The following is a 27,825-nucleotide window of genomic DNA, read 5'->3' on the forward strand; positions in this document are numbered from 1 at the left end:
TAGGCCTGTATCTAGCTGACTCTCTTTGACATGATGGGGCATTCCCACCTTGGATGTTTCTCAGGGTCGGCTGCCGTGTCCTTCACTATTCAAGGCCGGTATTATGATCTCTGGTCCGGGACACCGAAACCTCAGACACCGGAGCCATGCCTGGGGGGAACAAAGCCACATACCAAACCGACAGTCCGGCCCGCATTCACCAACAGCATATTACAGTTTTACAATACTTTAGAAATACATAAAAAGAAACAAGCAAAGGCATAAAGTTATTCAATGCAAAAAAATGCAGTTTTATAAAATTAGAAATGTTTCTATATCTAATGTTAAAATTACATTTATCCAGTATTTCTATAAGTAAAAGTCTGAGATTTCTGTGGGAAATGGTAATATGTTCCTCTTAAACCAGTTCTGAATGCAAATAAAACACTGCTCTGATTAAGTCTCCACATTGTATTTTAGCCTTTCATTTCATGCGTAGGGCAGGACAAGCCCATGATGTATCTGTGTAACACATTGTAAGGTGCTATAATAACAGCCTTAGGCTGGTTTCACACCAGCGTTCGGCAGGGCTGCGGATGGCAGCCTTCTTCCTCCGTTAAGGCTACCTTCACATTAGCGTCATGTTACGCACGTCTCAATGCGTTGTTTTGGAGAAAAAACGCATCCTGCAAAGTTGCCCCCAGGATGCGTTTTTTCTTCATAGACTTTTATTAGCGACGCATTGGGATGGATTGCCACACGTCGCATCCGTCGAGAGACACGGGGTGGGAGGGGGGAGGTTGCCGGGAAGTTTATTTTAAACACAAAAAAAAAAAAGATTTTTCATTCCTTCTCACCAGCGAACGCTGCTGGAGAGAAGGGATGAATGGAGGCTTCAGCACCACGCTGGGGACAGCGCTTAACTCTAGCGCTGTCTCCTGCACGGTCCGTGTGGTACCCGGGCGGCACACTTTTGCCGCACGTGTGCCACACTGATGAGCCACGTGAGCTCACTGACACGGATAACTCCGGTACCGGAATTATCTGGACGTGTGGGACAGGCCTTAGTGGCGGGGCCATTTTTTAAAATCTGACCAGTGTCATTTTATATAGTAATAACTCTGGAATGCTTCAACATCCCATTGATTTTGAGATTAATTTTTTTTTTTCGTGACAGATTAGACTTTATGATAATGGTAAACTTGGGTTGATATGTTTTCCTTTATTTTGTAAAAAATCTGAAATTTTACATATTTTAAAAAGTCTTAGTTACTCACCGGTTAACGGTGTTTTTCGGAGTCCATGACAGCACTACGGAGAGAGGGGATCCGCCCTTCAGGAACAGGAAACCTACAGATACATAAGGGCGGCACCTCTCCCACGCATCAGTTGGTTTACAGAGCACAAGAGGACCACCAAGGTTAATAGCATACATAATAAACAATGATACAATATCTAACTATTCACTACCCGTGAATTATATAAATAAAGGAAGAGGTGTACACCCAGAACTTAAGAAGACGGGAGGGTATGTACAGGTGCTGTCATGGACTCCGAAAAACACCGTTAACCGGTGAGTAACTAAGACTTTATCAGTCGTCCATGACAGCACTACGGAGAGAATTACAGAGAGTAACTAACTAGGGAGGGACTACAGCTTGCAGCACCCTTACACCAAAAGAGAGGTCAGAAGAGGCACCCAAGTTCAATCTATAATGGTTATAGAATGTGTGTGGGGAAGACCAAGTAGCAGCCTTACAAATTTGGTCGATCGACACCTCCAATCTTTCCGCCCACGAGGCCGCCATAGCTCTAGTGGAATGCGCTTTCAGACCTTCAGGCGCCGGCTTGCCCTTTGAGATGTATGCCAGCGAGATAGCCTCCCTGATCCATCTAGCTAAAGTAGATTTTGATGCCCTGTGACCCTTCCTACTACCCTGATAGGACACGAATAGGGCGTTATCTATCTTCCAGGGATCAGTTACTGCCAGATATTCCAGGATGCATCTTTTTACATCTAAAGTGTGTGGCTTCCTTTCCTTATCGTTAGTAGGATTGGGGAGGAAAGATGGAAGAACTATTTCCTGTGTTCTGTGGAACCTGGACACTACTTTAGGAAGATATGCTGGATCAGGGGATAGTATCACTCTATCATCCCTAAGCTGCATGTAAGGGGGAACCCTGGATAATGCTTGGATGTCGCCTATCCTACGCGCCGATGTTAGGGCCACCAGGAAGGCTACTTTAAGGGATAAATTTTTAATAGAGGCTGATGCAATTGGCTCAAATGGAGCCTCTGTCATGGCTGAGAGGACTAGGTTCAGGTCCCATGGCATGACCCTATTCTTCACCATTGGCCTAGACCGTTTTGTCGCTCTGATGAATCTGCTGACCCAGTGATTCTCAGCAATGTTGCAGCCAAAGAGGGCCCCTAAGGCTGATACCTGCACTTTAAGTGTATTTGGGGATAACCCCATATCCAACCCCTTCTGTAAGAATTCTAAAATTTGGTCTATTGGTATTGACTGACCAGCTATTACCCCCGAGTTTTGAAGGAACTTCTTCCAGATCCTAACATAAATCTTTGTGGTAATTATTTTTCTGCTCTTCAGCAGAGTGTTAATGAGGCCCGGAGAGAACCCCCTATCCTTTAACAGCGCCCGCTCAAAATCCACGCCGTCAGATGAAGGCCAACCGCCCGAGGATGGTAGACTGGGCCCTGGGATAGGAGATCCGGGATGTCTGGCAAGACCCATGGGTCGGATATCGACATAGCCCTCAGGCATGGAAACCACGTCCTTCTGGGCCAGAAGGGGGCAATTATTATTACTGTGGCTTTGTCCTTCCTGATTTTCCTCACCACCAAAGGAAGTAGAGACAGGGGAGGAAAGGCGTAGGCTAGCCTGAAGTTCCAGTCTATGAGGAGGGCGTCTACTGACAGAGGATTTTCTCTGGGGTTGAGAGAGCAGAATTGTGCCACTTTCCTGTTTTCTTTTGTGGCAAACAGGTCTACCTCTGGTTGACCCCATCTTTCCACGATGAGGTTGAAGATGGAGTCGTTCAGGGACCACTCTCCCTGCCTCAATGTGTTGCGGCTTAAGAAATCCGCCGTAGTGTTTTCTGCCCCTCTTATGTGAAGAGCCGTCAATGAGAGAAGATGTTGCTCTGCTAGATGGAATAGACGATCTGCTACGCACATTAGGGATTTGGAACGAGTTCCGCCTTGGTGATTTATGTACGCCACGGCGACCCGATTGTCCGAGAATACCCGCACGTGGTGGCCCTGTAGATAGACAAGGAGTGATTTAACTGCCTGTTCCACAGCTGTTAACTCCTTTAGGTTGGAAGACATTTCTATCTGATCCCGATCCCAAAGCCCCTGGACCAACGTATCCCCCATGTGAGCCCCCCACCCAGAAGGGCTAGCGTCCGAGGTGACTATACGAGTTACATTATATTCCCAGGGGACCCCTGTGGACAGGTTCTCTTGGTCTAGCCACCATCCGAGGGACATAATAGCGTCTTCGGATAGGGTCATCAGGCTCTCCAGACATCCCCCCAACCTTTTTTGTTGTAACAGCACCTCGCCCTGAAGTATCCTCGTATGATACTGGGCCCATCGGACCGCTGGAATACAGGACGAGAGAGAGCCCAACAGAGACATGGCTCTTCTAAGGGACATGGTGGGGTTTTTAGAGGCATTCAGCACCTGAAGGTGCAGGCGATCAATTTTCTCAAGAGGCAAACGGCATTCCTGAACCTGGGAATCCAGGGTCAGGCCTAAAAATCGCTGCACCGTCATGGGCTGTAAGCGTGATTATTTAACATTTAGCATCCACCCCAGACGCTCCAGAGCAGACATCACTTTATGTAACTGTTCCAGACAGTGATCCGCCGTTTTACCTACGATAAGGAGATCGTCCAGGTAGGGGATTATTAGAATATTGGACTCATGCAGGTGTGCCATAACTTCCGCCATAACTTTGGTAAACACTCGAGGGGCGACCGATATACCAAAGGGGAGGGCCCTATACTGGAAGTGTCTGATTACCCCATCCAACCTTACCGCCACCCTCAGGTATCGTTGGTGACCTGCATAAATAGGGATATGGTAATAGGCGTCCTTCAAATCCAATACTACCATAAAGCAGTTTTTAAACAGTAGCTTTATTGCGGTGTTAATAGTTTCCATCTTAAATGATTGGACGGTCAGGAAATTATTAAGAGCCCTAAGGTTAATAATTGTTCTGAAGGAGCCATCAGGTTTACTTATTAGGAATAGAGGAGAGTAGAATCCTCTACCCTGTTCTCCTTCCGGAACCTCTGACAGGACATTCTTATTGAGCAGGTCGTGAACTTCTGCTTCCAGGGCCGCCTGTTCTGCTGGAGAGGACCTGAGTGGGGTAACTCTGAAGAAGTTCTGAGGGATGGAAGAGAACTCTAGCCGCAGACCCGTAGCTATTAACCCCAAAATCCAATCACTACTGGAGATTTTGGACCAGGCCGGGTAGAAGGCAGATAGTCTACCTCCCACCGGGGCGACTAGTCATTGGGGTGGTTTTTTGACCTCACGGGATGGCTCCTGACGTCCTCCACCTCCAAACATAAATCCAGTACCTTTCTTCTTTTTCTCATCCCATCTGCTCTGGTCTCTGGCTGGTCTCCTCCGAAAGAATCTCTTCCCTGCGAAGGGACGCCTGTAAGAGGTAGTTGGTAGATTGGGAAACTTTTTCTTCTCGTCTCCAGCTTTCTCCAGCAGTTCGTCTAGGACTGGACCAAACAGTTATTCCCCTTCGCATGGGATAGAGCACAGACGGGATCTGGATTGAAGGTCACCCGGACAACATTTCAGCCATAGGGCCCTGCGTGCTGCATTTGATAGTCCGGCCGCCCTAGCCGCCATTCTTGCCGAATCCGCAGATGCGTCTGCGAGAAAGGCAGCGGCATTCTGAATTGTTGGCAGGAATTTTAACATAGAATCTCTGGAAACACCGCCTTCCAACTTAGACCCTAGCTGATCCAGCCAGACCATCATTGATCTGGCTGCACATGTCGCGGCTACAGCAGGTCTCAGGGCACCCGCCGACATCTCCCATGTCCCTTTAAGGAATGAGTCAACCTTCTTATCGAGAGGATCCTTTAGGGAAGCCATGTCGTCGAAGGGGATAGATGATTTTTTAGACGCCTTAGACACCGCTGCATCCAATTTCGGCACCTTATCCCATGTATTCACCATGGGGTCCTCAAAGGTATATCTGCGTTTAAAGGCAGGTGGAAAAGAGCCTTTCTTCTCTGGTTTTTTCCATTCCCTTTTGATGAGGTTCTGGACCTTGTCATTGAGCGGAAAAGACCTACGTTTTTTAGGGTCTAGACCGCCAAACATTAGGTCCTGTGTAGAGAGTTCTGGCCTTTCATCAGCCACCCCCATGGTGGATCTAACTGATTTAATTAGTTTGTCCATTTGGTCCAATGGGAAACAGAACCGGTTAGACTCCTCTTCTGAAGAGGACGCTGAGGAGACAGAGGCGTCTGACTCATTCTCCCTACTAGGGCCAGCGGACGAATCCGAATCTGAGGCGCTAGGCTCCCTTCTTCTTTTGGAAGGCTCCCGGGACAGGGATTTCAGGGAATCTTTCACCTCCTTCCTGATAATCTCCCTAAGGTTTGACGTGAAATCAGGAGACTCTTCCGCCACCTATGGGAGCGGAGAAAAAGGCTATGTAATTTATCTGGCGCTACCGCTATCAGAGTCCCCATCAATTTATTTCCTACCGTCTGCCGTACACACGACTGACAAAGTCTCTTAGGGTAGGCGTCTGGCAAAGGGCAAGCGCATAGCGCGCACTCCTTGTTTTTTGTTTTACCAGCGCTTTTTTTCCCCTACGGAAATAAACATAGGAAAAGACTGCATCAGGGTACATTCACGAAGATCTCTTACCCAGGCAGTAGCGGTAGGTACCGGATTACTGGGGGGTCGGTCCAGATCCTTCTGTTTAGATCTGCGACTGGTCTGGTTACTGCGTCCGCGGGTCTTCAGCTGGGGGTTGGCATGGGACTTCTCCGAGGATCTGTCCTGCTCCTGCTCCAGCAGACCGACGGCAGCTTCCGGCTCATCCATAGCTGCAGGTGGGCTCACAAGCAGTGCTGCAGCATTCTGTTTGGCTATAAATAGCCCTTCCCCCGGATCCGGAATCAGTGCAGGTGTGTGGCCAAATCCACCCCCCCGACTTGCAAGTGACTGCTCCACCCCCCCCTGCACCCAAACGCCCCCCCCCCCCGCCCCCACCGCATGCAGGACAGCGGCGTTTTTAGAAAAAAAAACGGCCGGCGTTTGACTTCCGGTTTTGGCCCCGCCCCCTGCGCGTCACTTCCGGTTTCGGGCAGAACGCTCAGAAACGTGCCCGGAAGTCGGGGAACGGTGCCGCCGGACCACTCAGCCGCCCCCCCCGCTACGCCACCGCCGCTTCCGCAGCCGCAGCCCAGCGGCGACCGCGGCAGAGGCCGGCGTCCGACCCCCAGCTCCGGTCCCGAATCGGAAGGAGCACACAGGACGCCGCGCCGCACCGACGGGGATCAGATTGGGGAAGACCGAGGCCCAGGGGGGAGAGCGGACCCCGGGGGGGGACATACTCACCTGCTGACCACTGGGGATGGACCTCCTCCGGACGTCGCTCCACACTGCACCGCTCACTGTCGTGGAGCCCTACCCGGACCCACCGTGGCGCTTCCAGGGACCCGCACTGCCCGAGGTAGGAGACCCCCTCGCTACCTGGGTCGGACAGCCGGCCTGGGTATTGATAGGAGAAACGAAGTCGTATCTGCAGGGAATCCTGTCCTCCAGGAACAGGAAACCAACTGATGCGTGGGAGAGGTGCCGCCCTTATGTATCTGTAGGTTTCCTGTTCCTGAAGGGCGGATCCCCTCTCTCCGTAGTGCTGTCATGGACGACCGATAAAATAGAAATTTTGAATGATTTTCCCTTTAAGGCCGGAGTCACACTAGAGAGGAATACGGACGAGTGCTATGCGAGAAAAAAAAAAAATCGCATAGCACTCGGACCAATGTTAATCTCCCATCACTTTTTTTTATTTTTTTTTATCATGGCCGTATTATATGGGCGAGTGAAATTGCAGTATGCTGTGATTTGCACTGTATATCAGCCGAGACTCGCCAATGAAAGTCTATTTGTGCAAGAAAAACTCGCACCACACGGGCCATCAGTGTGACTTGCGAGAAATACGCAACGGTGTCCTTTGAAAGGCCGACAATTCAGGTGCAGTGTACAGTAAAATCACACTGACATGTTACAATAGAATAGCTATATACACACAGTATAGGTGTATATAAAATCTAAAGAGATACACTACAGACCAAAAGTTTGGACACACCTCATATAAAGATTTTTCTGTATTTTCATGACTGAAAATTGTACATTCACACTGAAGGCATCAAAACTATGAATTAACACGTGGAATTATATACTTAACAAAAAAAAAAGAGTGAAACAAATGAAATTATATCTTATATTCTAGGTGCTTCAAAGTAGTCACCATTTGATTTGATGACTGCTTTCGACACTCTTGGCATTCTCTTGATGAGCTGCAAGAGGTAATCACCGGGAATGGTTTTCACTTCACAGGTGTGCCTTGTCAGGTTTAATAAGTGGGATTTCTTGCCTTATAAATGGGGTTGGGACCATCAGTTGTGTTGTGCAGAAGTCTGGTGGATACACAGCCGATAGTCCTACTGAATAGACTGTTAGCTGCTTTTTTTTCTTGCCGTAATACAAATTCTAAGTAAAGAAAATGAGTGGCCATCATTACTTTAAGAAATGAAGGTCAGTCGGTCCGAAAAATTGGGAAAACTTTGAAAGTGTCCCCCCAAGTGCAGTGGCAAAAACCACAAAGCGCTACAAAGAAACTGGCTCACATGAGGACCGCCCCAGGAAAGGAAGACCAAGAGTCACCTCTTCTTCTGAGGATAAGTTTATCCGAGTCACCAGCCTCAGAAATCGCAGGTTAACAGCAGCTCAGATTAGAGACCAGGTCAATGCCACACAGAGTTCTAGCAGCGGAAACACATCTCTACAACAACTGTTAAGAGGAGACTTTGTGCAGCAGGCCTTCATGGTAAAATAGCTGCTAGGAAACCACTGCTAAGGACAGGCAACAAGCAGAAGAGACTTGTTTGGGCTAAATAACACAAGGAATGGACATTAGACCAGTGGAAATCTGTGCTTTAGTCTGAGCAGTCCAAATTTGAGATCTTTGGTTCCAACCACCGTGTCTTTGTGCGACGCAGAAAAGGTGAACGGATGGACTCTACATGCCTGGCTCCCACCATGAAGCATGGAGGAGGTGTGATGGTATGGGGGTGCTTTGCTGGTGACACTGTTGGGGATTTATTCAAAATTGAAGGTTTGCTGAACCAGCATGGCTATCACAACATCTTGCAGCGACATGCTATTTCATCCAGTTTGCTTTCAGTTGGACCATCATTTATTTTTCAACAGGACAATGACCCCAAACACACCTCCAGACTGTGTAAGGGCTATTTGACCAAGAAGGAGAGTGATGGGGTGCTTTGCCAGATGACCTGGCCTCCACAGTCACCAGACCTGAACCCAATCGAGATGGTTTGGGGTGAGCTGGACCGCAGAGTGAAGGCAAAAGGGCCAACAAGTTCTAAGCATCTCTGGGAACTCCTTCAAGATTGTTGGAAGACCATTCCCGGTGACTACCTCTTGAAGCTCATCAAGAGTGTGCAAAGCAGCCATCAAAGCGAAAGGTGGCAACTTTGAAAAACCTAGAATATAAGACATATTTTCAGTTGTCTTACACTTTTTTTGTTAAGTATAAAATTTCACATAGTTTTGATGCCTTCAGTGTGAATGTACAATTTTCATAGTCATGAAAATACAGAAAAATCTTTAAATGAGGTGTGTCCAAACATTTGGTCTGTACTGTGTGTGTGTGTGTATGTGTATATGATGACACACAGGTATACACTATATACAGGAGGAGATGACATACAGGTATACACTATATACAGGAGCAGATGACATACAGGTACATACTATATAAAAGAGGAGATGACACATAGGTATATAGAGGAGATGACAGCAGATATATACTATATACAGGGGCGATGACATACAGGTATATACTATATACAGGAGATGACATACAGGCATATACTATATATAGGAGGAGATGACATACAGGTATATAGTATATACAGAAGAGATGACCTACAGGTATATACAGGAGGAGATGACACATAGGTATATACAGGAGGAGATGACATACAGCAGGTATATACTATTTACATGGAGACATGGAGGGGGCTGTAGGAGGGCAACAACCCAGCAGCAGGACTGCTACCTCAGCCTTTGTGCAAGGAGGAACACTGCCAGAGCCCCGCAAAATGACCTCCTGCAGGCCACAAATGTGCATGTGTCTGCACAAACGGTTAGAAACCGACTCCATGAGGATGATCTGAGTGCCCCACGACCACAGATGGGAGTTGTGCTCACAGCCCAACACTGTGCAGGACGCTTCACATTTGCCACAGAGCACCAGGATTGGCATATTCACTACCGGCGCCCTGTGCTCTTCACAGATGAAAGCAGGTTCACACTGAGCACATGTGACAGACGTGACAGAGTCTGGAGACACTGTGGAGAGAGATCTGCCTGCATCCTTCAGCATGACCGGTTTGGCAGAGGGTCAGTAATGGTGTGGGGTGGCATTTCTTTGGAGGGCCGCACAGCCCTCCATGTGCTCGCCAGAGGTAGCCTGACTGTCATTAAGTACCGAGATGAGATCCTCCGACCCCTTGTGAGACCTTATGCTGGTGCACTGGTCCCTGGGTTCCTTCTGATGCATGACAATGCCAGACCTCATGTGGCTGGAGCATGTCAGCAGTTCCTGCAAGATGAAGGCATTGATGCTAAGGACTGGCCTGCCCATCCACTAGCCCTGTATCCTATCGCACACATCTGGGACAAGTCTTTGTTGTGAACTTATTTCTTGGCTCCCTCTTGTGGTCATTAGCGGTATGGCACTTGGAGTGTCTTTCCCCAGGTTGGCACCCACCTGGTTCGTTTGGCCTTGGGTGTGACTATATAAACTTCCTGGATACTCTGTATTGTGCCTGGATTCGTTGTTATCAGACCATGTCTGTTTTCTCCTGTCTCCTGATTTTGCAAGATAAGCTAAGTCCTGCTTTCTTATTTTTATGCATTTGAATTTCCCTTATTTTGTTCCAGCTTTGTTTAAAATGTGATTCCTGATTTTGCTGGAAGCTCAAGGGGGCTGTTATTCTCCCCCCACACCGTTAGTCGGTGCGGGGGTTCTTGGATATTCAGCGTGGATATTTTGTAGGGTTTTTGCTGACCGTATAAGTCATCTTTCTATTTTCTGCTATTAGTCAGTGGGCCTCTCTTTGCTAAATCTAGTTCATTCTTACGTTTGTCATTTCTTCTTACCTCACCGTTATTATTTGTTGGGGGCTTGTATTATAACTTTGGGGTCTTTTCCCTTGAGGCAAGAGAGGTCTTATTTTCTCTGAAAGGGTTAGTTAGTTCTCCGGCTGGCGCGAGACGTCTAGAACCAACGTAGGTACGTTCCCCGGCTGCTGCTAGTTGTTGTGCTAGGATTAGGGTATACGGTCAGCCAAGTTACCACTTCCCTATGAGCTGGTTTTTTGTGTTTGCAGACTTAGCTGGTACTCCTGAGATCCTCTGCCATTAGGATCATAACATGTCTTGCTCCATCCACCAATGTCACGTTGCACCACAGACTGGCCAGGAGTTGGCGGATGCTTTATTCCAGGTCTGAGAGGACATCCCTCAGGATGACATCCACCGCCTCATTAAGAGCATGACCAGGCATTGTAGGGAGAAAACAATACACGCACGTGGAGGCCACACACACTACTGAGCATCATTTCCTTGTCTTGAGGCATTTCCACTGAAGTTGGATCAGCCTATAACTTCATTTCCCACTTTGATTTTGAGCATCATTCCAACTCCAGACCTCCGTGCTTTAGTTGTGATTTACATTGTTCTTTTTTAGGTTTTATTGTTCTCAACACATTCAACTATGTAATGAATAAAGATTTACAACTGAAATATTTCATTCAGTGATATCTAGGATGTGGGATTTTAGTGTTCCCTTTATATTTTTGAGCAGTGTATATTAAGGTTTTTAATATTAGTTGGGACTGTCCCAATTAGGTTCACCATAAAGTGGTGGGATTGCTTTTGCAATTTTTTTTAATCAAAAAAACGTGTTAACTAAGTACCCTATATTTTCTTGCACTATAGCCGTTTACTTACTACAGGTTATTCAATCATTGTCTCTGTCCCGCCCCCCCCCATCATATAAAGTACGACCACCATCTATATGCCCTTATATACAGCATTCTAGACTGCTGTGTATATATAGTAGGCCCACTGCCTGTATACCCTTATATACAGCATTTTGTAAAGCACAACCACTATCTGTATGCCCTTAAGATAGTGGCATATTAGACTTGCCTAGCCCCATCCCAATGGGCTAGTCTTAATCCGGTGCCTTCTCTTCTATCACCATCCTTCTTTCTTTGAGTCGATGACGCGTCCTATGTCATCCACACGGTGTCTTCCATCGCGCTCCTGTGCAAGCGCACTTCTTTCTGCCCTTTGCAGTACTTTGCTTTGTGCTCGGCAGAGAAGTGTTCCTGCACAGAAGCGTGATGAGGGAGGTTGTGTGGATGATGTAGAACACATCATCCACGGGAAGGACTGCGCCGGATGAAGACCAGAGCCAAACATAACACCGAATCGCCCTGTAGGTGAGTATAAGAATTTATTTACATTATGCACATTGGCTTAGGGACATACCGTATGTACTCGAGTATAAGCCGACCCGAGTATAAGCCGACCCCCCTAATTTTTCCACAAAAAACTGGGAAAACTTATGGACTCGAGTATAACCCTAGGGTGGAAAATGCAGCAGCTACCGGTAAATTTCAAAAATAAAAATAGATACCAATAAAAGTAAAATTAATTGAGACATCAGTAGGCTAAGTGTTTTTGAATATCCATATTGAATTAGGAGCCCCATATAATGCTCCATACAGTCCATGATGGCCCCATAAGATGCTCCATACAAAATACGCCCCATAAGATGCTCCATATTAAAATATGCCCCATATAATGCTGCACAAATGTTAATAATGGCCCCATGAGATGCTCCATAGAAACTTTTGCCCCATGCAATGCTGCATAAAGGTTGATGGCCCCATAAGATGCTCCATAGATTAGGCCCCATAAAATGCTCCATAGATTATGCCCCAAGAGATGCTCCACAGATTATGCCCCATGAGATGCTTCACACATTATGCCCCATAAGATGCTCTACACATTATGCTCCAGACATTATGCCCCATATGATGCTCAACACATTATGCCCCATAAGATGCTCTACACATTATTCCCCATATGCTGTTGCTGCGATTAAAATAAAAAAATCACATACTCACCTCCCTTCGCTCAGGCCCGCGGAACTTGCGATAGTCACCTTCCACCACTGCGCGCTGCTCTGTCTTCCATCCTCTGCACTGACTGTTCAGGAAGAGGGTGGCGCGCACACTAACTACGTGATCGCGCCCTCTTACCTGAACAGTCACAGCCAGAGGAAGGAAGACAGAGCGGCCCACAGCGGTGGAACGGGGAGAGGTGAATATCGCGCAATGCTTAACTCCCCTGTCATACTCACCTGCTCCCGGCGCGGTCCCTGGCAGCTTCTCACTGTCAGATAGTCTCCGGGAGCCGGCAGTGTCTTCCTATGTTCAGCGGTCACATACCGCTCATTAAAGTAATGAATATGCGTCCATATTCATTACTTTAATGAGCGGTACTACGTGACCGCTGAACACAGGAAGAGCTGCCCGGAGACCATGGGACATGCAGGGACCGCGCCAGGTGCAGGCGAGTATGTGACAGCCGCCCTCCTCCGCCGACCCCCCCCCCCCCCCCGCTGAAAATGACTCGAGTATAAGCCGAGAGGGTCACTTTCAGCCCCAAAAAGTGAGCTGAAAATCTCGGCTTATACTCGAGTATATACGGTATGTACAGCACTCTAGAAGGGTGTGTATAAGGGCATATAGAAGCTGGTGGTACTATATATGGGGAAAACCTGGTGACAGGTTCCCTTTAAAGGGAACCTGTCACCTGAATTTGGAGGGACCAGTTTTGGGTCATATGGGCGGGGTTTTCGGGTGTTTGATTCACCCTTTCCTTACCCGCTGGCTGCATGCTGGCCGCAATATTGGATTGAAGTTCATTCTCTGTCCTCCGGAGTACACGCCTGCGCAAGGCAATGTTCCCTTTAAGAAACCTATGGAACTAGGTTAAAATTAGCATTTTTTTGGATGGTGAAAAACTTGTAATTTAAATATTGATGGTGGCTGAACTGCAGGTGGTCTGTGTCGCTTCAAAAGTTTAAGTCCGGGGTCACACTAGCGTAGAATACGGACGAGCGCTATGTGTGAAAACATCGCATGGCACTCGGACCAGTGTTAATCTATGGGGCAGATCACATCTGTGATTATTTTTTCATGCCGAATGAGCATACGAGAACAATCGCAGCATATATACCTGACAGGAGTCCGTACAGTCTGAATCTACAATTATATATACCTGACAGGAGCCCATACAGTCTATATCTGCAATAATATATACCTGACAGGAGCCCGTACAGTCTGTATCTACAATAATATATACCTGACAGGAGCCCGTACAGTCTATATCTACAATAATATATACCTGACAGGAGCCCATACATTCTATATATACAATAATATATACCTGACAGGAGTCCGTACAGTTTATATCTACAGTAATATATACCTGACAGGAGTCCGTACAGTCTATATCTACAATAATATATACCTGACAGGAGCCCGTACAGTCTATTTCTACAATAATATATACCTGACAGGAGCCCATGCATTCTATATCTACAATACTATATGTTGTGAATTAGACTTTTTTGGCTCCCTCTTGTGGTCACTAGTGATATGACTCTGGGATTGTCTTTCCTGTTTGGCACCCACCTGGGTCGTTAGTCCAGGGGTGTTGCTATATAGACTTCCTGGATTCTCAGTCCAGTGCCTGGCATCGTTGTAATCAGTTCCTTTCTGTTTGCTCCTGTCTGCTGGTCCTGGTTCTTGCAAAATTAAGCTAAGTCCTGCTTCTTTGTTTTTTGGTTATTTGCATTGCTCTTATTTTTTTGTCCAGCTTGTACTAAATGTGATTCCTGATTTTGCTGGAAGCTCTAGGGGGCTGGTGTTCTCCCCCCGGGCCGTTAGACGGTTCGGGGGTTCTTGAATATCCAGCGTGGAAATTTTGATAGGGTTTTTGCTGACCGTATAAGTCATCTTACTATATTCTGCTATTAGTCAGTGGGCCTCTCTTTGCTAAATATCTAGTTCATTCTTACGTTTGTCTTTTCTCCTTACCTCACCGTTATTATTTGTTGGGGGCTTGTATCCAACTTTTGGGGTCTTTTCTCTGGAGGCAAGAGAGGTCTATCTTTTCCCTTCTAGGGTTAGTTAGTTCTCCGGCTGGCGCGAGACGTCTAGAACCAACGTAGGCACATTCCCCGGCTGCTGCTATTTGTGGTGCTAGGATTAGATACGGTCAGCCCAGTTACCACTGCCCTATGAGCTGGTTTTTTGTGTTTGCAGACTTGGTATGTACTTTTGAGACCCTCTGCCATTGGGGACATAACAACTATATACCTGACAGGAGCCCGTACAGTCTATATCTACAATAATATATACCTGACAAGAGCCCGTACAGTCTATATCTACAATAATATATACCTGACAGGAGCCCATACATTCTATATATACCTGACAGGAGTCCATACAGTCTGTATCTACAATAATATATACCTGACAGGAGCCCATAAATTCTATATATACAATAATATATACCTGACAGGAGCCCGTACAGTCTATATCTACAATAATATGTACCTGACAGGAGTCCGTACAGTCTGTATCTACAATAATATATACCTGACAGGAGCCCGTACAGTCTATATCTACAATAATATATACCTGACAGGAGTCCGTACATTCTATATATACAGTAATATATACCTGACAGGAGCCCATACAGTCTGTATCTACAATACTATATACCTGACAGGAGCCCATAAATTCTATATATACAATAATATATACCTGACAGGAGCCCGTACAGTCTGTATATACAATAATATATACCTGACAGGAGCCCATACAGTCTGTATCTACAATAATATATACCTGACAGGAGCCCATACAGTCTGTATCTACAATAATATATGCCTGACAGGAGCCCATGCATTCTATATCTACAATACTATATACCTGACAGGAGCCCGTACAGTCTATATCTACAATATTATATACCTGACAGGAGCCCGTACAGTCTATATCTACAATAATATATACCTGACAGGAGCCCATACATTCTATATATACCTGACAGGAGCCCGTACAGTCTATATCTACAATAATATATACCTGACAGGAGTCCGTACATTCTATATATACAGTAATATATACCTGACAGGAGCCCATACAGTCTGTATCTACAATACTATATACCTGACAGGAGCCCATAAATTCTATATATACAATAATATATACCTGACAGGAGCCCGTACAGTCTATATCTACAATAATATGTACCTGACAGGAGTCCGTAAAGTCTGTATCTACAATAATATATACCTGAGAGGAGTCCATACAGTCTATAGCTACAATAATATATACCTGACAGGAGCCCGTACAGTCTACAGTATATCTACAATAATATATACCTGACAGGAGTCCGTAAAGTCTGTATCTACAATAATATATACCTGAGAGGAGTCCATACAGTCTATAGCTACAATAATATGTACCTGACAGGAGCCCGTACAGTCTACAGTATATCTACAATAATATATACCTGACAGGAGCCCATACATTCTATATATACCTGACAGGAGCCCGTACAGTCTATATCTACAATAATATATACCTGACAGGAGTCCGTACATTCTATATATACAGTAATATATACCTGACAGGAGCCCATACAGTCTGTATCTACAATACTATATACCTGACAGGAGCCCGTACAGTCTGTATCTACAATAATATATACCTGACAGGAGCCTGTACAGTCTGTATCTACAATAATATATACCTGACAGGAGCCCGTACAGTCTGTATCTACAATAATATATACCTGACAGGAGCCTGTACAGTCTGTATCTACAATAATATATACCTGACAGGAGCCCGTACAGTCTATATCTACAATAATATATACCTGACAGGAACCCATACAGTCTATATCTACAGTAATATATACCTGACAGGAGCCCGTACAGTCTGTATCTGCAATAATATATACCTGACAGGAGCCCATACATTCTATATCTACAATAATATATACCTGACAGGAGCCCGTACAGTCTATATCTACAGTAATATATACCTGACAGGAGCCCGTACAGTCTGTATCTGCAATAATATATACCTGACAGGAGCCCGTACAGTCTATATCTACAATAATATATACCTGACAGGAGCCCGTACAGTCTGTATCTACAATAATATATACCTGACAGGAGCCCGTACAGTCTGTATCTACAATAATATATACCTGACAGGAGTCCGTACAGTCTATATCTACAATAATATATACCTGACAGGAGCCCGTACAGTCTGTATCTACAATAATATATACCTGACAGGAGCCCGTACAGTCTGTATCTACAATAATATATACCTGACAGGAGTCCGTACAGTCTGTATCTACAATAATATATACCTGACAGGAGCCCATACAGTCTGTATCTACAATAATATATACCTGACAGGAGCCCGTACAGTCTGTATCTACAATAATATATACCTGACAGGAGTTCGTACAGTCTATATCTACAATAATATATACCTGACAGGAACCCATACAGTCTATATCTACAGTAATATATACCTGACAGGAGCCCGTACAGTCTGTATCTGCAATAATATATACCTGACAGGAGCCCATACATTCTATATCTACAATAATATATACCTGACAGGAGCCCGTACAGTCTATATCTACAGTAATATATACCTGACAGGAGTCCGTACAGTCTGTATCTGCAATAATATATACCTGACAGGAGCCCATACATTCTATATCTACAATAATATATACCTGACAGGAGCTCGTACAGTCTGTATCTACAATAATATATACCTGACAGGAGCCTGTACAGTCTGTATCTACAATAATATATACCTGACAGGAGCCTGTACCGTCTATATCTACAATAATATATACCTGACAGGAGCCCGTACAGTCTATATCTACAATAATATATACCTGACAGGAGCCTGTACAGTCTATATCTACAATAATATATACCTGACAGGAGCCCGTACAGTCTATATCTACAATAATATATACCTGACAGGAGCCCGTACAGTCTGTATCTACAATAATATATACCTGACAGGAGCCCATACATTCTATATCTACAATAATATATACCTGACAGGAGCTCGTACAGTCTGTATCTACAATAATATATACCTGACAGGAGCCTGTACAGTCTGTATCTACAATAGTATATACCTGACAGGAGCCCGTACAGTCTATATCTACAATAATATATACCTGACAGGAGTCCGTACAGTCTGTATCTGCAATAATATATACCTGACAGGAGCCCATACATTCTATATCTACAATAATATATACCTGACAGGAGCCCGTACAGTCTGTATCTACAATAATATATACCTGACAGGAGCCTGTACAGTCTGTATCTACAATAATATATACCTGACAGGAGCCCGTACAGTCTATATCTACAATAATATATACCTGACAGGAGCCCGTACAGTCTGTATCTACAGTAATATATACCTGACAGGAGCCCGTACAGTCTATATCTACAATAATATATACCTGACAGGAGCCCGTACAGTCTGTATCTACAATAATATATACCTGACAGGAGCCCGTACAGTCTATATCTACAGTAATATATACCTGACAGGAGCCCGTACAGTCTATATCTACAATAATATATACCTGACAGGAGCCCGTACAGTCTATATCTACAATAATATATACCTGACAGGAGCCCATACAGTCTATATCTACAGTAATATATACCTGACAGGAGCCCGTACAGTCTATATCTACAGTAATATATACCTGACAGGAGCCCGTACAGTCTGTATCTACAATAATATATACCTGACAGGAGCCCGTACAGTCTATATCTACAATAATATATACCTGACAGGAGCCCGTACAGTCTGTATCTACAGTAATATATACCTGACAGGAGCCCGTACAGTCTATATCTACAATAATATATACCTGACAGGAGCCCGTACAGTCTATATCTACAATAATATATACCTGACAGGAGCCCGTACAGTCTGTATCTACAATAATATATACCTGACAGGAGCCTGTACAGTCTGTATCTACAGTAATATATACCTGACAGGAGCCCGTACAGTCTATATCTACAATAATATATACCTGACAGGAGCCCGTACAGTCTATATCTACAATAATATATACCTGACAGGAGCCCATACAGTCTATATCTACAATAATATATACCTGACAGGAGCCCGTACAGTCTATATCTACAGTAATATATACCTGACAGGAGCCCGTACAGTCTATATCTACAATAATATATACCTGACAGGAGTCCGTACAGTCTGTATCTACAATAATATATACCTGACAGGAGCCCGTACAGTCTATATCTACAATAATATATACCTGACAGGAGCCCGTACAGTCTATATCTACAATAATATATACCTGACAGGAGCCCGTACAGTCTGTATCTACAGTAATATATACCTGACAGGAGTCTGTACAGTCTATATCTACAATAATATATACCTGACAGGAGCCCGTACAGTCTATATCTACAATAATATATACCTGACAGGAGCCTGTACAGTCTATATCTACAATAATATATACCTGACAGGAGCCCGTACAGTCTGTATCTACAATAATATATACCTGACAGGAGCCCATACATTCTATATCTACAATAATATATACCTGACAGGAGCCCGTACAGTCTGTATCTACAATAATATATACCTGACAGGAGCCCGTACAGTCTGTATCTACAGTAATATATACCTGACAGGAGCCTGTACAGTCTGTATCTACAATAATATATACCTGACAGGAGCCCGTACAGTCTAGTGTCTTCACCAGTGAGCCGGCTAGACTGCATGGGCTGCAGTCAGGACCTGGCAGGAGCCCATATATTCTGCTGGCTTTAATAATTTATACCTTGAAGGAGCACATACATTCTAGTGTCATGTATAGGCAGCAGTCAGGGCCAGGCAGCAACCTATAAAGTCTGCTATCTTCAAGAATATATACCTGGAAGGAGCCCATACAGTCTAGGTAGATGCTAGAGTGTATGTTACGTCATTTCCGGGGGCGTGTCCTATCGGGAGGGGGCGTGTTCTGAGTTCACATCATGGGCGTATTCTCTTTTTACCGAGGCGGCAAAGGAAAGCAGCAGAGCACGATAGCTTGTGGACGCCATGGAGGTTGGTGGTTTCAGGGTGGAAAATGCTACTTGCTGGTCGCTATTGGGGGGAGGCCCTGTGGTGGGATTTTGAGGGGGCTCCGCTGCTGCTGGCTATTGTGGGGGACCCCTGCGGTGGGATTTTGGGGGGCTCCGCTGCTGCTGGCTATTGAGGGGGACCCTTGTGGTGTGATTTGGGGGGGGGCTCTGCTGCTGCTGGCTATTGAGGGGGACCCTTGTGTGATTTGGGGAACCTGCTGCTGGCTGTTGTGGGGGACCCCTGCGGTGGGACCGCTGCAGCTGGCTATTGTGGGGGACCCCTGCGGTGGGATTCGGGGGGCTCCGCTGCTGCTGGCTATTGTGGGGGACCCTTGTGGTGTGATTTGGGGGGACCTGCTGCTGGCTATTGTGGGGTACCCCTGCGGTGGGATTTTGGGGGGACCTGCTGCTGCTGGCTACTGTGGGATTTTGTGGGGGGGGGACTGCTGCTGGCTGTTGTGGTGGACTTCTGTGGTAGGTGACCTGCTTGTGTGAGGGGGCTGCAGGCTATTGGGGGACCCCTGACCTGCTTGTGGGGGGGCGACCTGCTGCATGCTAATGGGGGTGACCCATTTTAGTGGGGGGTGACCTGCTTGGGGGGGGGAGACCTGCTGCAAGCTATTGGGGGACCCCTGTGGTGGGATGTGGGGGTGACCTGCTTGTGGTGGGATGTGGGGAGGCGACCTGCATGTGAGGGGTGACCTGCTGCAGGCTATTTGGGGGACCCCTGTGGTGAGATTTGAGGGCGACCTGCTTGTGGGGTGCGACCTGCTTGTCGTTGAATGTGGGGAGGCGACCTGCTTGTCGTTGAATGTGGGGAGGCGACCTGCTTGTCGTTGAATGTGGGGAGGCGACCTGCTTGTCGTTGAATGTGGGGAGGCGACCTGCTTGTCGTTGAATGTGGGGAGGCGACCTGCTTGTCGTTGAATGTGGGGAGGCGACCTGCTTGTCGTTGAATGTGGGGAGGCGACCTGCTTGTCGTGGAATGTGGGGAGGCGACCTGCTGCTGGCTATTGGGGGGGATCCCGTGGTGGGATTTGGGGACAACCTGCTGCTTACAGATGGAACTCTTTTATTGGGGGGTGACCTGCTGCTTACTGGGGGATCCCTTTTATTGGGGGATGACCTGCTTATGGGTTGGGTTTGGAGGGGGCTGAAGAGGGTTTAAGCTGGATGGGGGGTGGACATCGAAGGGGGTGTGTGCTGGGTGGGGGGGTCCACGTCTGATGGAGGTTTGTGCGGGGTGGGGGGTCTGAAACTGGGGGTATGTGGGGGGTTGGACGTCCGGTGGGAGTTTAAGCTGGGGTGGCGTTCGATTGGAGGGGGTGTCTGATGGGATTTATGGTTGGGGCAGGGGGCGTCATATTTGGATTTACGCTTGAGGGGAGGGAATGTCTGGTGGGCTTTGGAATTATCCTGTGGGGTCCGCTGGTTAATGTGAGGTGGAGGTTTCTGACTGGGGGAGCGAGGTTATGCTGTGTGGCCATCTGGTTGATGTGGGGGGGGGGGCTAATGCTTCATTGGGGTTCACAAAAAAAAATATGAGTGTATGCTGCTTATGCTATGCAAAAAAAAAAATTTAGGTATTTCCCTGTAGAGTAGGCCACACCACCAACTGGCACGAAGCTAATCCTTTTTAGCTTAATGTCAGTAGGAGGCAGACATGGGTCTGGACCACCCAGCCCAGTTTCTAACTTAGGTTTTGGGGGTTTTGTTATTAACGATTTTCCTTTTTTTAATTTAGAGCCACAGACCAAACCGACAGTCCGGCCCGCAGGCACCAACAGCATATTACAGTTTTACAATACTTTAGAAATGCATAAAATGAAACAAGCAAAGGCATACAGTTATTCAATGCAAAAAAATGCAGTTTTATAAAATTAGAAGTGTTTCTATATCTAATGTTAAAATGATATTTATCCAGTAGTTCTATAAGTAAAAGTCTGAGATTTCTGTGGGAAATGGTCATTTGTTCCTCTTAAACCAGTTCTGAATGTAAATAAAACATTGCTCTGATGAAGTCTCCACATTGTATTTTAGCCTTTCATTTCATGCGTAGGGCAGGACAAGCCCATGATGTATCTGTGTAAGGCCGGCGTCACACTGGCGAGTTTTACGGATGTAAGAGCGCAGAAAATACGTCCGTAAAACTCGCAAAATAAAAGGCACAATTATTCTCAATGGGGCTGCTCCTATCAGCCGTATATTACGGTTCAGTATTATACGGCTTTCTACGGCCGTACAAAATCGCAGCATGCTGCGTTTGTCAGCATATTGCGCAAAAAAAAAATCGCCAATGAAAGTCTATGGGGGCGAGAAAAATACGGATTCCACACGGACCAGCAGTGTGACTTGCGAGAAATACGCAGCGGTGTTAGTGAAAAGTCGGTAATTCAATTGCCGGCTTTTCATTTCTCCTGCACAAACCCGACAGGATATGAGACATGGTTTACATACAGTAAACCATCTCATATCCCCTTTTTTTTTGCATATTCCACACTATTAATGTTAGTAGTGTGTATGTGCAAAATGTGGGCGCTGTAGCTGCTAAAATAAAGGGTTAAATGGCGGAAAAAATTGGCGTGGGCTCCCGTGCAATTTTCTCCGCCAGAGTGGTAAAGCCAGTGACTGACGGCAGATATTAATAGCCAGGAGAGGGTCCATGGTTATTGGCCCCCCCGTGGCTAAAAACATCTGCCCCCAGCCACCTCAGAAAAGGCACATCTGTAAGATGCGCCTATTCTGGCACTTGGCCACTCTCTTCCCACTCCCTGTAGCAGTGGGATATGGGGTAATGAAGGGTTAATGCCACCTTGCTATTGTAAGGTGACATTAAGCCAGATTAATAATGGAGAGGCGTCAATTATGACACCTATCCATTATTAATCCATTTGTCTGAAAGGGTTAAAAAACACACACACATGATTAAAAAGTATTTTAATGAAAGAAACACACAGGTTGTTTTAGTATTTTATTGCTCTCTCAATCCATCAGGAACACCCTCGCTTGGCAAAATAATAAACAAATAAACACACAATATACATACCTTCGGATGTCCTGTCACATCCCACGAGGTAATCCATCTGAAGGGGTTAACTAATATTACAGGCAGGAGCTGCGCTAAACCACTCGCTCGTGCCTGTAATCCCCGGGTGCTGAAAGGAAAGCAGAGTGATCTATACTTACATTGAGTCACGGTGAGGCGCCCTCTGGTGGATGTCCTCATGAACTGCAGCCTGGGAACTTTTTCCCATGCTCCAGGTCATATGAGGACATCCAGTAGAGGGCGCATCACCGCGAATGAAGGTAACTATAGGTCATTGACCTACATTTCCTTCATTCGCCGGGGATTACAGGCAGGAGCACACAGCTGCATTTAGCAGGGCTCGTGCCTGTAAAATATTTTAACCCCTTCAGATGGATTACCTCGTGGGAGGTGACAGTACATCAGAGGGTATGTATATTGTGTGTTTATTATTTTGCCAAGCGAGGGTGTTCCTGATGGATTGAGAGAGCAATAAAATATTAAAACAACCTGTGTGTTTATTTCATTAAAATACTTTTTAATAATGTGTGTGTGTGTGTTTTTAACCCTTTCAGACAATTGGATTAATAATGGATAGGTGTCATAATTGACGCCTCTCCATTATTAATCTGGCTTAATGTCACCTTACAATAGCAAGGTGGCATTAACCCTTCATTACCCCATATCCCACCGCTACAGGGAGTGGGAAGAGAGTGGCCAAGTGCCAGAATAGGCGCATCTTCCAGATGTGCCTTTTCTGGGGTGGCTGGGGGCAGATGTTTTTAGCCACGGGGGGGGGGGGCAATAACCATGGACCCTCTCTAGGCTATTAATATCTGCCCTCAGTCACTGGCTTTACCACTCTGGCGGAGAAAATTGCGCGGGAGCCCACGCCAATTTTTTTCCGCCATTTAACCCTTTATTTTAGCAGCTACAGCGCTGAAATTTTGCACATACACACTACTAACATTAGTAGTGTGGAATATGCAAAAAAAAAAGGGGATATGAGATGGTTTACTGTATGTAAACCATGTCTCATAACATGTCGGGTTTAGGCAGGAGAAATTAAAAGCCGGCAATTGAATTACCGGCTTTTCACATATATCGCGCTGAAGTAAATATAAATACAGAATATATATGATTGTGTCTCAGTGAGATTATATATATATATATATATATATATATATATATATATATATATATATATATATATACCGTATACACTGTATATATGTTTTAACGGACATTTGAGCCCATAAATCCATTAGATGTCGGATTTGGAAGCCTGCGAGAAAATCTCGCAGTACGGATGCCATACAGATTACATACGGAGGATGCCATGCACAAAATACGCTGACACACCCTGACTACGGATCACTATTTTGGGAACATTTCTCCGTATTACAGCCGTATTACGGACGTATAATACGTTCCGTATTGTCTTACGCTGAGTGTGACTCCAGCCTAACACATGGAAGGTGCTATAATAACAGCCTTAGGCTGGTTTCACACCAGCGTTCGGCAGGGCTGCGGATGGCAGCCTTCCTTCTCCGTTAAGGATACTTTCACACTAACGTCGCTTGCTGTACGTCTCAATGCGTCGTTTTGGAGAAAAAACGCATCCTGCAAAGTTGCCTGCAAGATGCGTTTTTTCTCCATAGACTTTCATTAGCAACGCATTGGGACAGATTGCCACACGTCGCATCCGTCATGCGACAGATGCGTTGTGTTTTGGCGGACCGTCGTCACAAAAAAAAGTTCCATGTAGCGTTTTTTTGTGCGTGGAGTCCTCCATTTTCGACCGCGCATGCGTGGCCGAAACTCCGCCCCCTCCTCCCCGGAACTCACAATGGGCCACGGATGCGTTGTAAAACTGCCTCCGCTGCCCACGTTGTTCTACATAAAACACACTGTCCGTCGGGCCGACGGTTTGCGACGGCCCGTACCGACGGACTAGTGTGAAAGTAGCCTAAGCCCCGCTCACTGCCACAACTCTTCATTCAGTTCCGCCTACGTCTGCATGCGTCCTGCATACCCTATCTTTAATATTGGGTACGCAGGCCAAGCGGATGTCTCCGCATGCGTTGTTTTAACGCTGCGCCGACCGCAATAAAATGCAACATGTTGCGTTCGACGCAGTTCAGCGCATCTTCAAAGTGAGGCATGCCTGCGTACCCAATGTTAAAGATAGGGGACGCATGCAGACTTAGGCGGAGCTGAAGGAAGAGGCGCAGCAGTGGGCGGGGCTTAACGGAGGAAGAAGGCTGCTGAACGCTGGTGTGAAACCTGCCTGAGACAGGTAAACCACTTTTGAAACAATGTTCACTTGTACAAGCTCTTAGCCCCTTTGTGGCGGGGCCAATTTTTTAAAATCTGACCAGTGTCACTTTATATAGTAATAACTCTGGAATGCTTCAACATCCCATTGATTTTGAGATTAATTTTTTTTTTTCGTGTCATATTAGACTTTATGATAATGGTAAACTTGAGTTGATATGTTTTGCTTTATTTTGTAAAAAATCAGAAATGTTACATATTTTAAAAAATATAAATTTTGAATGATTTTCCCTTTAAGGCCAGAGTCACACTAGAGAGGAATACGGCCGAGTGCTATGCGAGAAAAAAAATCGCATAGCACTCAGACCAATGTTAATCTCCCATCCCTTTTTTTTTTTTTTTTTTCACGGCCGTATTATATGTGCGAGTGAAATTGCAGTATGCTGTGATTTGCACCGTATATCAGCCGAGACTCACCAATGAAAGTCTATTTGTGCAAGAAAAACTCGCACCACACGGGCCATCAGTGTGACTTGCGAGAAATACGCAACGGTGTCCTTTGAAAGGCCGACAATTCAGGTAGAGTGTACAGTAAAATCACACTGACAGGTTACAATAGAATAGATATATATACACACAGTATAGGTGTATATAAAATCTAAAGAGATACACTACAGACCAAAAGTTTGGACACACCTTCTCATTTAAAGATTTTTTTGTATTTTAATGACTATGAAAATTGTACATTCACACTGAAGGCATCAAAACTATGAATTAACACATGTGGAATTATATACTTAACAAAAAAGTGTGAAACAACTGAAAATATGTCTTAGATTCTAGGTTCTTCAAAGTAGCCACCTTTTGCTTTGATGACTGCTTTCGACACTCTTGGCATTCTCTTGATGAGCTGCAAGAGGTAGTCACTGGGAATGGTTTTCACTCCACAGGTGTGCCCTGTCAGGTTTAATAAGTGGAATTTCTTGCCTTATAAATGGGGTTGGGACCATCAGTTGTGTTGTGCAGAATTCTGGTGGATACACAGCTGATAGTCCTACTGAATAGACTGTTAGCTGCTTTTTTTCTTGCCATAATACAAATTCTAAGTAAAGAAAAACAAGTGGCCATCATTACTTTAAGAAATGAAGGTCAGTTGGTCCGAAAAATTGGGAAAACTTTGAAAGTGTCCCCAAGTGCAGTGGCAAAAACCACCAAGCGCTAAGAAACTGGCTCACATGAGGACCGCCCCAGGAAAGGAAGACCAAGAGTCACCTCTGCTTCTGAGGATAAGTTTATCCGAGTCACCAGCCTCAGAAATCGCAGGTTAACAGCAGCTCAGATTAGAGACCAGGTCAATGCCACACAGAGTTCTAGCAGCAGATGCATCTCTACAACAACTGTTAGGGCTTGTTTCCATTTGCGAGAAACACATCCATATCTCGCATGTGGAAACCAAGCTGTGCCGCCGGCACTTTGGAGCGGAGCGTGCAGCTCCATATGTTCCTATGCGGCCGCACGCTCCGCTCTGGAGTGCCGGCGCCACAGCTTGGTTTCCACATGCGAGATACGGACATGTTTCTCGCAAATGGAAACAAGCCCTTAAGAGGAGACTTTGTGCAGCAGGCCTTCATGGTAAAATAGCTGCTCGGAAACCACTGTTAAGGACAGGCAACACGCAGAAGAGACTTGTTTGGGCTAAATAAAGCAAGGAATGGACATTAGACCAGTGGAAACCTGTGCTATGGTCAGATGAGTCCAAATTTGAGATCTTTGGTTCCAACCACTGTGTCTTTGTGCGAAGCAGAAAAGGTGAACGGATGGACTCTAAATGCCTGGTTTCCACCGTGAAGCATGGAGGAGGAGGTGTGATGGTGTGGGGGTGCTTTGCTGGTGACACTGTTGGGGATTTATTCAAAATTGAAGGCATACTGAACCAGCATGGCTACCACAGCATCTTGCAGCGACATGCTATACCATCCGGTTTGCTTTTAGTTGGACCATCATTTATTTTTCAACAGGACAATGACCCCAAACACACCTCCAGGCTGTGTAAGGGCTATTTGACCAAGAAGGAGAGTGATGGGGTGCTACGCCAGATGACCTGGCCTCCACAGTCACCAGACGTGAATCCAATCGAGATGGTTTGTGGTGAGCTGGACCGCAGAGTGAAGGCAAAAAAGGCCAACAAGTGCTAAGCATCTCTGGGAACTCCTTCAAGATTGTTGGAAGACCATTCCCAGTGACTACCTCTTGAAGCTCATCAAGAGACTGCCAAGAGTGTGCAAAGCAGTCATCAAAGCAAAAGGTGGCTACTTTGAAAAACCTAGAATATCTACTATATAATTGTCTAAGGGTCACTTCCGTCTGTCCTTCTGTCACCGTTATTCGTTCGCTGATTGGTCTCGGCAGCTGCCTGTCATGGCTGCCGCGACCAATCAGCGACGCGCACAGTCCAGAAAAAAATGGCCGCTCCTTACTCCCCGCACTCACTGCCCGGCGCCCGCATACACCGCTCACACAGGGTTAATGCCGGCGGTAACGGACCGCGTTATGCCGCGGGTAACGCACTCCGTTACCGCTGCTATTAACCCTGTGTGTCCCCAACTTTGTACTATTGACGCTGCCTATGCGGCATCAATAGTACAAAATGTAATGTTAAAAATAATAAATAAAAAAAAAAAACCTGCTATACATACCCTCCGCCGCCTTTCTCGCCACGCTCCCCGGACCGCTCCATTACAAGCGTCAGCTTGCGGTGAGGTCCCGTCCCAGGGCTGGTGTGCGGCAAGGACCTGCCGTGACGTCACGGTCATGTGACTGCGACGTCTTCATAGGTCCTGCTCCCACCAGCCCTGGCACTTGCAATGGAAAATGGCCGCCGCAATCTCG

At 45.9% G+C, this 27,825-nt stretch overlaps 1 protein-coding gene across 1 annotated transcript in view; it reads right to left on the bottom strand.

Moving 5' to 3' along the window:
- The window catches only part of LOC143768245 (uncharacterized), a 524,156-nt gene that overhangs the window by 232,469 nt on the left and 263,862 nt on the right, over window positions 1–27,825 (bottom strand). The window lies entirely within an intron of this gene.

The sequence above is a fragment of the Ranitomeya variabilis genome, chromosome 4 (assembly GCF_051348905.1).
Source record: "Ranitomeya variabilis isolate aRanVar5 chromosome 4, aRanVar5.hap1, whole genome shotgun sequence".
Taxonomy (NCBI): Eukaryota; Metazoa; Chordata; class Amphibia; order Anura; family Dendrobatidae; genus Ranitomeya; species Ranitomeya variabilis.